Source organism: Peromyscus eremicus, chromosome 15 (genome assembly GCF_949786415.1).
Source record: "Peromyscus eremicus chromosome 15, PerEre_H2_v1, whole genome shotgun sequence".
In the NCBI taxonomy this organism is placed as follows: domain Eukaryota; kingdom Metazoa; phylum Chordata; class Mammalia; order Rodentia; family Cricetidae; genus Peromyscus; species Peromyscus eremicus.
In genome coordinates this window covers 84,681,069-84,694,223 of record NC_081431.1, presented here as the reverse complement: position 1 = coordinate 84,694,223, position 13,155 = coordinate 84,681,069, and positions in this window count along the sequence as shown.

Here is a 13,155-nt window from a genome sequence, read left to right as displayed (position 1 = left end):
CTAAGCCCAATTTTGTTAATCTATATGTCGCTACGTGTTCTGTGGCTTTACCTGTTGCCTCTACATGGTGCTCCCTGGACGGCAGCTGGTGTCTCTCCCCCTGCCTTCCTGTCCTTTCCTTTTCTTTTCTCTGCTAGTTCTACCTATACTTCCTGTCTGGCTACTGGCCAATCAGTGTTTTATTTATCAAACAATCATCCACAGCAAAGCTGAACAGCAAATAGCTAGGCAGGATGTATAGACGGAACTTCTGGGCAGAGAGAGAATGCTGGGAAGAACGTGGAGCCACCAGCCTGGAAGAGAGGCGATGCCATGTGATAGAACATAGATTTCTATAAATTGATTAATTTAAGTTATAAGAGCTAGTTAGAAACAAGTCTAAGCTATAGGCTGAGCTTTTATAGTTAATAATACAGTTCTGTGTCATTATTTGTGAGCCAACGAAGAAACTATGTCTACAATAGAAACGATAACTAAAACAGAAGTTGGTACCAGGGACTGGGATATTGTTGTGATAAGTCTGACAATGTTTTTTGTTTGGAGAATGTGGACTTTGGGTCTATATTAGAAAAGCAATTGAAAGCTTTAAGTGGGGCTTAATGGGCCATCCTAGTAGGAGCATGGAAGACAGTGGTGCTGAGGGTGATTTGTACTGTGGGGCCTGGATCAAGAGGTTTCAGAGGAGAAGAATATTTGTATGTGGCCTAGAGATCATCCTTGTTTTTTTATAGATAAGAATGTTACTACTTTCCCCCACCCCTTTTCTGAAAAGTTTGCCTGAGCATAAATTGAAGAGTTTTGGATTAATAGCATTGGCAGAGAAAATGTAAAAACAGCCTAGTTTTGATTCTGTTGTGTGGTCATTAGTGTTCACTACCATGAAGATCTATAATGAAAAGGAGCAAGATGAGCAATGAAAAATACAAAATGTACAGTTCAAAGAAAAAGGGAGCTCCAGAAAATGGAATGGAGATAATCCTGTGGTCAAGGAGATAAACAGAAAGACAGATTAAAGAAAGTCTGATGTTAGATGGAATAAAAGGAGTGGTGACCTCAGGTAAAGACCCCACCCAGCTAAGATTCCAACTTGTGAAAAGGAACTGAAGAAAAGCTGAGGGCTAGATGTGGTGGGGCACACTTTTAATCCTAGCACTCTAGTGGCAGAGGCAGGCAGATCTCCGAGTTTGAGGCCAGCCCAGTCTACAGAGCAAGTTTCAGGACAGCCAAGCTTAGACAGTGAAGGAAACCACTGAAAACAGAAAGCTGGTGAAGATGTTTGAACAAGGGGGCCATGTTCCAGTCCCAGTAAGCAGAAGAACTTAACAGCTTCAGCCACGTGGTTCTGGCTTAGAGTCAAGGACAGAAGAAAGGGGTTATGGAATCTCCATCCTCTACTAAAGAAAGCTGCTGAGGACAGGCATGTGTCAGGATGTACCTACATGGAGGCCTAGAGAGGCCATTGTGTGAAGCTGTGAAGGTGAAGCCTGGATTGTGTTGGAGACCCCAAAATGTTGGAGATTCCCGAGCCACCTGCCAAGGAAAGCTGCTAACTGGAAGTGGAACAATTCTAAGAGAAAGAAGTGTGTTATAATCAACAAAGCTGAAAGGAGTTGGAGATCTGAAGAGTGCTTTGACATCAGACATGGAGACGCAAAGTGTGGAGTTTGCCCAGCTGGTTTTCAGTCTTGCTTTGGTCCGGTGTTTCCTCACTCTGCTCCTTCTCCATGCTTTTGGAGTGGTAATGTATATCCTGTACCATTTTATGTTGGAAGTACGTGATATGATTTTTGATTTTAGAGGGGATTATAGTTAAGAGATTGCATGAGTCTCAGAAGAGACTTTGAACTTTGGACTTGTAAACAATGTTGACACTATTATAGAGTATGGGGACTTCTGAAGTTAGACTGAATGCATTTTGTATTATTATATAGCCATAAGCCTATGGGGGCCAGGGAATAGAATGTGATTGTTTCAATGAAAATGGCCCCGTAGGCTCATAGGGACTGGCACTATTGGGAGGTGTGACCTTGTTGGAGTGGGTGTGGCATTGTTGGAGGAAGTGTGTCACTGGGGGCAGACTTTGAGGTCACAGAAGCTCAAGCCAGACCTAGTGTGACTCAGTCTTTTTATACTGTCTGCAGATCAAGATATGTAACTCCAAGCTCCTTCTCCAGGACCATGTCTGTCTGCATGCCACCATGCTTCCCACCATAATGATAATGGACTAAACCTCTGAAATCTGAGCCAGCCCTAATTAAATGTTTTCCTTTATAATAGTTGCTGTGGTCATGGTATGTCTTCACAACAATAAAACCCTAACTAAGACAGGATGTGAGTGTGTCTGTGTGCATGTGTATGTGTGTGGGGTGGGGTGAAGGTAAGTAGGTCATAGGAATAGAGAAATAAAAGAGCAGAACGCTTGAATTATGTAATTAAGAGCTGGATTTGAAGACTGTAGTTGGCCCCATCATAAATGCACATTGATTTAGCTTTAACTCGCCTCCCTTGGAGGTGAATAAAGGCATTTCCCCTTTAGGAATCCTGCTGCTGCTAGCATTCATGCCCAAGCCTTCCCAGCTTTTCATCCACATTATAAACAGTTTTTGCACTTGAGGATACTGTTCCACCCTTTCGGTGTCTCTAAGACCGGCAAATAGATTCCTGCTGGTCTTCCATAGGCAGTAATGAGTAAGTGTTTTAATCCTCATGGAGTCAAGAAGCTTTTGACCTACTTTACCCTTCCTTCCCTTTTCACTTTTAATCAAGCTAATGAAACTGCAGCCCAGTCCATGGGCAATTTCTCTGACTACAGTCAGACAAGAATGATCACTTCTGATTTTTGAGACTTGTCCCACATGCTCACTAATGTCTCATCTTATTAAACACTTACAATTGTGTTAAATTTCTGACTGTTTATTAAAAACATGTATTTAAAAATACAATTATTTGGTTAAAGTTCTTTGAAAAGGAGCTCAGGACAGTTATGGTGGCACACGCCAGTAATTCCAGCACTCTGGAGGCAGAGGCAGGAGAATTGCCACAGGTTTACGGCCAGCCTGGTCTACATAGTGAGTTCAGGGCTGCCTAAAGTCTGAAATAAAAGAAAATTAAGAAGCAAAGAAGGATGTGGCAAGAATATTCTTGTTCGTTGTGTTGTTGTGACAAATACCGTGATCAAAAGGCACTTAGTGGAGGAGTTTCTTCCGGCCTTCGGTGACAGTCCATCCTTGGGAAGTCAGGACAAGGATGCTAGAGGCAGACTTGCTTACTGATCCACACAGTGTTTCTTCCACCCGAGGAACTCCCTTCACAATGAAAGAAGCGCAGCAGAAATGACGGTGGTTGCTGCTTGACTGCTAGCCTGCAGGCTGGTTTATACTCAGCTTTCAGGTGCATCTCAAGCCTATCTACCCAGGGAATGGTGCTGCCCATAGCGGACTGGGCCCTCTGACATCGACTAACAATCACAACAATCTTCCACAGACAGTGCCACAGGCCAATCTGATCTGGGCAGTCTCTCATTGAAACTCCCTACTCAGGTGATGCTAGGCTGTGCCAAGTGGGCAGTTCAAGCTAACTAGGGGGACCAACAACAATTTACCTGTAGGAAAAAGAATTTAGAGCACAGATACATTTGTTACCTAAATGAAGTTTTCTGTTTGTCTTTTGAGAGAGAGTCTCACTGTGGACTCAGAGCATGTCTGATACTCTTGGAGGATCCTAAGAATCTTGAGTGCTGGAGTTACAGGCGAGTACTACCACAGCTAACCTAAGATTAAGATATAAGACTTCACTATCAAACTCAGAGAATGAATGGTTAGCCAGAGAAAGAAAAAACAATGGATTCACGGCTTAGTATTTGTTTACTTTTGAGCAATGACCTAAACTCCTTGAGTCTGAGTTTGTCATGTACAGATGAGATAGTCATAAACTCTCTTAGAGGGCCTTTGGATTAAGAAAATAAGTGTGACATTTCTGCCATAGTATGTGACAGATGGTGAAGCTTGTGTCTGAAAACCACCGGTGCTCAATGGGTGTGTTTTTTGCTTTGTCTCCTTTAAGTTTACAGTTTAGGACGAGAAGCTGCTGCTAATGCTAGAGGTAGAAACAGCAGGACTAAAGACTGCCATAGCAGCAGCAGCAGCAGCAGTGACAGGGTTGCAGCCATCACAGCCGCACGGACAACAGGTGGTGTCAGGGAGTGCATACTCTATGCCAGGCTGTGCTACAGCATTTGCGTTCATCTTGTCTTTTAATCATTCAGGAATTCTGTGGATAGATTTTTATTTCCCTACTCTGCAAAGAGACCAATAGTGGTATGCAGGGGTCAGTTTTACAGACTTGCAGATGGACACTGCTGGTGATCCACAGCTAGGAAGAGGGTGAGCTGGGACCCTTTTTCAGTTGTTCCCAGCATGCTCAGCCCATCACGTACTGTATCATAGGTCTGACTGTGACGAGGGCTACAGGTCCTTGGTTGCAAAATGCTTGGCCTGTCAGAAGGTAAAGAAAACTAACACAGAGGTGTAAAGTGTCCAGAGCCTGTTTGGGAGAAGAATAGTACAATTTCTTAGAGAACAGAGTCCATTTCAGGGAGTAATGAGTGCCAGGGAGGTGGCTCTACAGATAAAGCCCTTGCCATGCAATCCTGAGGTGCTCACATCCTTAGTATCCACATAAACTCTGGGTGGACATGGACGCTTGCCTGTAATCCTAGTGCCTGGGAGGTGAAGGCGGGTTCCCTGGAGCAAGCTGGCTAGCTAGACTAGCTGAATTAATGAGCTTCAGGTTCTGTGAGACCTGCCTAAGTAAAGAAAGTGGAGCGCAACTGGAGAAGACATCTGACATTGACCGACTCTGGCCTCCATATGAACCCACACATGTACACGAGAACACACATACACATATACATGTGTACCATATACACACTTGAACAAATAAGTAAATTAGAGTGTAATGAGATATGATGCAGGAAATCAGGCATAAGCCACTACTGTTGGAATTGATGTGCTTCCAACATATGGATCTGTTTAGAGTGAACAAGACAAGGTTCTAACATGCCAAATCTACAAGGAGGCAAGGAGGCGAGAGAACCAGCTGGATGGCCAGGAGAAACTGGGAAGGGCATCTTTAGGCAAAGGTCCTGAAGAAGGAAAGCCTGGTTAGATACTTGGAGAGGCAGACTCCAGGGCTTTCTTCCCCACTGAAGGCCAGTGTGAGAGAAGAGGCCCATGACTGTGCTAGGCTATGGCAGGAAGTAGGGAGGAGGCACTCATTAGACACAAGATAATAAATTTGGATTTAGACTTCAGGAAGAAAGATTCATCATTCCTTGCCTCATTATTTTAAGAGGCAAGAACTTGCTTTCTCTTTTTAGTCCAAACCTTCAAAGCAGCTCTGGGCATAAAGAATATGAGCTCTTCTCTCTTAGAGCACATCTTGCCTCTACTGGGCTCTAGCCTTGACCCAGCTTCACACAGCTCGGGCTGTGTGTGTGCCGAGGGGCTTTCCTATGGCTGCTGTGCTAAAACTTCCCCTCAGCCAGGGACTTTGTCCAGTGCTGCTCCTTCTATACATTCTCTCTCTCACATTGGGACAGTATTTAGCTCTCCCTCCTCTAGTGTGCACGAAATGACACAGACACACTGCTGAGCTCTCCAAGAAGAAAAACAATGGCCTACTCCCCACAGAAACAGAACAAAGGCTGTAGAAGTGGCTCACTGGTTAAAGCTCCTGCTGAGCCCGGGATTTGAACTCTGTAACCCTAGACCCCAAAGGCTGTGAGAGAGCAGACTCCCACATGTTGTAGGCTGCTCTCTGACTTCCACTTGTGAACTGTGGCATCCATATACATATCCACATTTGGAAGTGCCCCCTCCACCTACACACATGCACGCACGCACATAATAAAAATTAAAAAAACAAATTTAAAAAGTAAATAGCCGGGCAGTGGTGGCGCACGCCTTTAATCCCAGCACTCAGGAGGCAGAGCCAGGCGGATCTCTGTGAGTTCAAGGCCAGCCTGGGCTACCAAGTGAGTTCCAGGAAAGGCGCAAAGCTACACAGAGAAACCCTGTCTCGAGAAACCAAAATAAATAAATAAATAAATAAATAAATAAATAAAAAATAAAAAGTAAATAAAAATAAAGCTTTAATTGATGATTATTATTTTCTTGTTGAAGTGAAATAAAAATTTCCATTGTATGTGTTTAGAAAAAGATTCTTGTGGAGTATGATACATATTGTAGAATCTTGTTTTAAGACCAGGCATTGTATGTGTTTAGAAAAAGATTCTTGTGGAGTATGATACATATTGTAGAATCTTGTTTTAAGACCAGGCATAGCTCTGCACTCAAAATAAGAGTTGGACAGCTTTCTTAATGTTAAGAGCCTGGATGGAGGGTAGTGACCTTTAACCGGTTGTTGCAGGTTATCATGACCTAATCTTATAGATTGTTATTATTTTAAAATTATTTCTTCCCTGTGTTTCCCTTTCTGGTGTCTTCTTCAAGTTCTTTGTATAGTCAGTCCCTTTCACAGCTTTGTTCTGTATTGTAACCACTTATCTATTTTATATCCATATTACATTTTCTTGGAAACATAGGTAATACCCTTTATTCATGTACCATTGATAAGGCAATATTGGACACAAACAAAATACTTAGTGACAGTGAATTTTTGAACAGTAAAAATATATTTAGCAGCTTGATATTATTTTTGCCTTCAAGTTTCGAATCCGATCAAATTTGTATTTTCCATGTTCAATTTTAATATTCATTTATATATGACATTTATCTTGCAGTGCTGGCGATGGAACTCAGGGGCCTTGAACTTGCTGGGCAAATACTCTAGTAGTGAGCTATTGTCCAGCCTTTTAATACCAGTTCTTACTGGGTCCCATCAATGCACATCTTGAGAACATTAGCACAAGGCAAGGAAATGGGGAGCTTTCTCAGTTGAGGCTCCTGCTTCTGGTCAGCAGTGTGTAAGTCCTTCAGTGTGAGAAGTGCTTGGAATGGCAATATCTCATGGAGGTTAAAGACTGTTGCAGAAATGCTTGGGAATTGCACGTGGGAGCTGGGATTGGAAACTTTGCAGCAGCCTGAGATGATGTGATATTTATTGCTAGTGTAGTCATGACTTGACGTTAAGTTGTGGCTGGAGATTGAAATTCACGAGGGTAGTATGATATGAGTTTATTTAAATGACTTATTAAAATAAGCATAATAAGTACTGAAGAACTGAATGGTAAAAAAGGAGCTTCCAACCAAACAAATTATTTTAAGATAATTTATGTCTTAGTACTTCTTTTGGTTACTTTTAAGGGTTTCTAGGTTCAAAATAAATTTTACATCAATTTTAAGTAGGTTTTAATGGTTTGATTCCTTTAGAAACTTGCAACTATTCATTGTATTCCTCCCATTTTATTTTATTTTGAATATTAACTGTGTGTATGAGTGTGTGTACCCTAGCACATGTATGGAGGTCGGAGAAAAGTGTAGAGGAGTCAGTCTTCATCTCCTACCTGTGAACCTAGGGGTTGACGCAGGTCCTGAGGCTTGGCAACCAATACCTTTGCTCACCGAGCCATCCCACTGGCTCTGTGCTACCTTCAGTTGTGAGTTTGTGAGATCAGTGACGAGTGAATACGAAGATGGAGGAGGATGTTATTTTTATAATAGTAGTTGGGTAACTCTCCTTGCCAAAGTTAGTAAAAGAAAATGATTAAATGATTATTAGGGCATATTGTTCCTCACCTGTGAAGGGCTCCTTATGTTTGGTGTTAAAGTATTGATCACTAGAATATCAGGCAAATGACAGTCAGAAATGCATAGATAAATGAGATGGCCAATGAATCTGTATATGAAACACATTTGATTTTCACAAGTACTGACTGTTACACAAGCAGTGAAGTAAAATTTCAACCTATTAATCTGGCAAACATCAGAAAACAGGCTAACTAGTGTTGCTGAATGTGTGTGTGTGTGTGTGTGTGTGTGTGTGTGTGTGTGTGTCCTTTTCACGAGAGTGAAGATTGATCTGAATGTATGTGTGTGTGTATCCTTTTCACGGGAGTGAAGATTGATATGAATATATGTGTGTGTGTGTCCTTTACACAGGAGTGAAGATTGATCTGAATATATGTGTGTGTGTCCTTTTCACGGGAGTGAAGATTGATCTGAATATATGTGTGTGTATATCCTTTTCACGGGAGTGAAGATTGATCTGAATATATGTATGTGTATATCCTTTTCACGGGAGTGAAGATTGATCTGAATATATGTATGTGTATATCCTTTTCATGGGAATGAAGATTGATATGAACTTTCTAGAATATAACTTTGAATCCTGTATCTTAGGACTTTTGTATGACTATGTAACTGATCCTAAGGAATTACTTATGACATGTATATTATTTAGATCTGTGTTTATTTTAGGATTCTTACTATAGCACAAAATGAAAACAGCCAAGTCATACAACAGTAGATGATTAAAAAATTGATGGGCTATTTGATCTTTGAAGGAAGGTTAAAAATTAGTTTTAAATTGTTTTGAAAAGCACTATTTTCATCAACTTCTTAACATACTGTTGTAATTACCTTCAGGTGGAAGTACTGAAAAGTTAGCCACTTCATAGTTATGTGAGAGACTAGGAAACTATCCATTATGCTAGTATTAACTGGTCCAAGACCAACTTGGTCATTACCTGAAATACCTAATTATAGTCAGAGAAGAGAAACATAGGAAACATTGTAACCCTAGTGTCCTAGTTCTCACTGTTGATACTGCTTAGAATCATCTGAAAAAGTAGTCTCAATTTAGTAATTGCCTTTAACTCATTGGTCTATGGGCACTTCTGTGAGAAATTGTCTAAATTGTTAGTTGATGTAGAGGAGTTCAGTCCACTGTGGGCGGCACCATTTCTTAAGCAGGTAGGTGCTGTGGGATGGTGTTCCTGTATGCTGTGAATATGTGTTGCTACCACTGGTTAATAAAGAAGCTGCTTTGGCCAATGGCAAGACAGGTTAGAGCCAGGCAGGAAATCCAAACTGATACAGGGAGAAGAAAGGTGGAGTTGGGGGAGACAGTGAGAGCCGCAGGGGGAGCAAGATGTAATGGAACATAGGTAAAGCCATGAGACACATGGCAAAACATAGACTAATAGAAGTGGATTAATTTAAGATGTAATAGCTAACTATCAATAAGCCTGAGACATAGACCAAACAGTTTGTAATTAATATAAGCCTCCGTGTATTTATTTGGGACAGAGCAGCTGTGGGACACAGGAAAACTTATGGCTACAGGTAGGTGGTCTTAGGTTGTATAAGAACTCTAACTGAGCATGAGTTTGAATTACTCAGCAAGCAGAATTCCTCTATGGTTTCTGCTTCAAGTTCATGTTTGAGTTCCTATCCTGATTGCCTTCAATGATGGACTGTGGCCAGAAGTGCAAGCCAAACAAACCCCTTTCTCTTCCATATTGCTTTATGATCTCCCCATATTTCTTATAGCAGCCAGATAAAAACACAGCACCTAAGATTCAATATTTTCTTCCCCTTATATCACTGTGTCTTAGATCTGTGTCCCCCAAAAGCATATCCAGCAATATGAATATGAAAAGGTATTGTTTGGTTTATAGGCTGCAGTTATAACCTGTCCATAAAAGTATCAGACAGTAAACTCAAGGAATAATGATTGATAAATGTCCTCATTTTCTGGACTTTTTTTTATTCTCAGTGGTGGTACTTATTTTGGCAACTGAAACCATCTTTCAAGTATATAAAGTAGTCTTAATGTGGACTCTGAACATAATAGAAAGTCCCTGTTCCTTCCATCCTCAAAGTCTGGTTTAGCCAACTTTTCACAAGATCATTGAGTATAAACTAGTTTTTACCCTTCTTTGGCTAGTCTCCTTTTAAAAGTGGAATTAATTTAAATGTTTTCTTCAAATAACCCAAGAAAAAATGGCCACAAATTAGCTTTTTCTAAGAGAAGTTGGAGGGGCCAGCACTACTAGTGAGAATTGTGTGAGTAAAAAATTTCCTAGTCACTTGAGGCTGAACAGAATCCAGGCTGGTTTGGGCCACAAGGTTACTTTAGGGAACAAATTAAGGGGTGAAATTATAACCACCCGTTGAGGGATGAGGAAAGAAGGATCTAGTTCACTGGGTCTCCATGATTTGAGCTTGTACTGGATCATTTGGCCACTAAGCCCGTTTTCTGGCTCACTATTGTTACAAAACAAATCACATTCAAATATGAAGCTTCAAACAACAATCATCATCTTAATAGTTCTTGTGGTTTCTTTGGGTCATGAATCTAGGTGGGTCTTGTTAGAATGACTCTATTCTGGGCTTTCATGGGTATCTGCAGCCAAATGGTGCCTGAATCTGGAGTTTGGGGTCTAGTGTAGTTGGGGATGCTGGGCATCTCTCCTCTCTCTCTCTCTCTCTCTCTCTCTCTCTCTCTCTCTCTCTCTCTCTCTCTCTCTCTCCCTCTCTCTCTGTCTCTCTCTCTCTCTCCCCCCCGTGGGCTTCTTCATAGCATGACAGCTTCTGGGCAGGGAAGATTAATGATTGCATTCAAGTGTGCCTATTCTCAAAGCATACTGCATAACCTCATAATGCCTTCATGTCCATTGCATCCTGCTGCTTATGAGCCCTTTGAAAACTCATAGCCAAGGCGAGGAAACGAGACTCCAACTCTCAATGAGGGCATGGAAAGGCTTCAGAGGAGTTTGTGGGAGGCAAACATTGTTGTAAGCTTCCGAAAACATACTCTGCCACACATGGGATATAAGTCAGGCTACTCAGTATCAAGAGTTCAGTGTTGAAGAACTTTTGTAATTTCAAAATAATAATGTTGATTTTCATGAAGAAAAGGCAAATCCTTGCACTGAGAAGAACGGGGACATGGTTACATTAGATTGGTCTAATTTCTGTTTGTGTTGTGATAGAGATGGGCGTACATGAAGGAGGAGTTCTTTGCTAGCTTCCATTCAGGCATGACAAATGAGAAATTATGAGAACTGACTCAGTTCCTAGTGACTGAAGAGTTGTTATCGTGGCTCACTTTCTGTAGTGCAACCTCAAGAAGCAGCAGAGAGGAGTGAGTTTGTCTCACGTGCTTCTTATTCACTCATGACTAAGGAGATCTAAAGACATGTTTCCTACACACTGAGATTTTTCTAGAGTAAAACAAGTAAGAGCAATCATAGGAAAACATGTGGTCTATACTTTACACATGGATCTTTGAGAAATATCAGATTAATAGAGTAATGATAAATCCAATAAAATCTAGTAACCTCTATAAACCAGAACTCATTTGTGATGGTTAATATTGGGTATGAGTTTGACAAGATCTGGAGTTAGCCAGATTAGGGTGGCCCCTGGGCATGCCTGTGAGGGATTAGCTATATTAGGTTAGTTGAGCTGGGGAGACCCACCTTAACTGTGTGGCACCATTCCATGGATTGGGGCCCTAGACTGATTGAAAAGAGTGAGTAGAGTGTTCGTCATTCTCTGCTTCCTGACTGAGGACACACTGGGACGAATTGCTTCACCCTCTTGTTGCTGTGAGTTCTTTATTGTGACGGATTATACCTCTGTGAGCCAAAGCAAACCCGTCTGCCCTCAAGTTGCTTTTGTTAGGAATATCTTACCACAGAAGAGAGAAAAGTAACTATTACATCATTGTACAGGTACAAGCTTGGCGGTTCATACTGGACATCATTTGTTACCTATTGGACTGCTTTTATTTCTTTTGTTGTTGTTCCATGGCCCACTGGTTCTATTTACACAGCCTGAGGAATGGCAATTTCAGCCATTGAAGTAGAAATAAAGAAATTAGAATTTGATTTATGCCATTTCTACCTCTGACCAGGTCTGATTACTTAGACATGACACATTTTATCAAGGATGCCTTCTGAGTTTTTATCAAAAGTATCTTTTGTCTCCATATCTGCATGACAATAGTACTTGTATTTTAGGGTTTTTTTAGGTACACTTACTTATTTGTGTGTGTGTGTGTGTGTGTGTGTGTGTGTGTGTGTGTGTGCTTGTATATGCACAAATCTGTGCACACACAACATCCATGCATGCCATAGGAGTTGAGTTCAGGTTGTCAGGCTTGGTATCAAGCACCTTTACCAGCTGAGCCATCCTTCTGGCCCTGTTCCTGTGTTTTACACTTCAGACCTTCACCACTGCAAGCTTTCTAATTAGTGTCACTGCCTAATCTACTCTTCTTTATTGGCTACTCATTATCCACAAGTTCTCTAATGGCTTCTCATTTCATAGCTGATCAAATCTGAATTCCTTGACCAGACAGTAAAGGAATCCAGCAATGTGACTCCTGGAACGAGCCATTGTCTCTCATGTTCTGTCCTTCCTCTGCCCCCTTCCTGTTTTATAGGGAGGGTTCCCCCAGGCATGCCACAAACTATGTTGGCACTTCCACACTTGTGCTTAAACGTAAATGCTTTCTCAGGCCCTCTTTTCTTGGCAACTTCTCTTCCAGGGAACATTTGTTTATCCCCAGGCCTATCTTCTGTACCACAGGACACTATGTCCCTTATCCCAGCATGCACACATGTGTGATTTGCCTTCCCTACTAGCCTGTGAATTCCCAGAGGACACATTGGGCACTCCCACATTCTCAGAATTAGCAGGCTGTCAGCACCAAACAAGAATTTAATAAAACTTGGAATAGAATTGAAAATGAACAGCAATTCGGCAATGTGAATTGCCGTTTCAGAGAAGCTCTTGGTGTTTCCTTGGCAGTACTGAAAGAGGTGCATTTGAAGACCAGCAGTGGGACAGTGAGACTGGCATGCTCAGTGTTGTGCCAGTCTCTCAGAACAGCTTACCTGGGTTTGGCGAGGGAAGAAGCTTGAAGCCCTAAAGATGAAACCCAAGCAACCCAGACAAGGGGAGAAAAGGCTGAGGTGCAGCTCAGCAGTGACATCCATATGTTTTTAAAAACAGCATCCCAGAAGACAGGCAAGCTTTAGGCAGCAGGAACAGGGACCACAAACTTATCAGAGCAGTGGAGATTTAGAAGACGCTTTCCCTTGAAGCTTTCCCTTGAAGCTTTCCCTTGACTCAGGGAGAAACAAACATCCACCCTTTCCTGGGCAGGGGTGGAGAGTCGCTG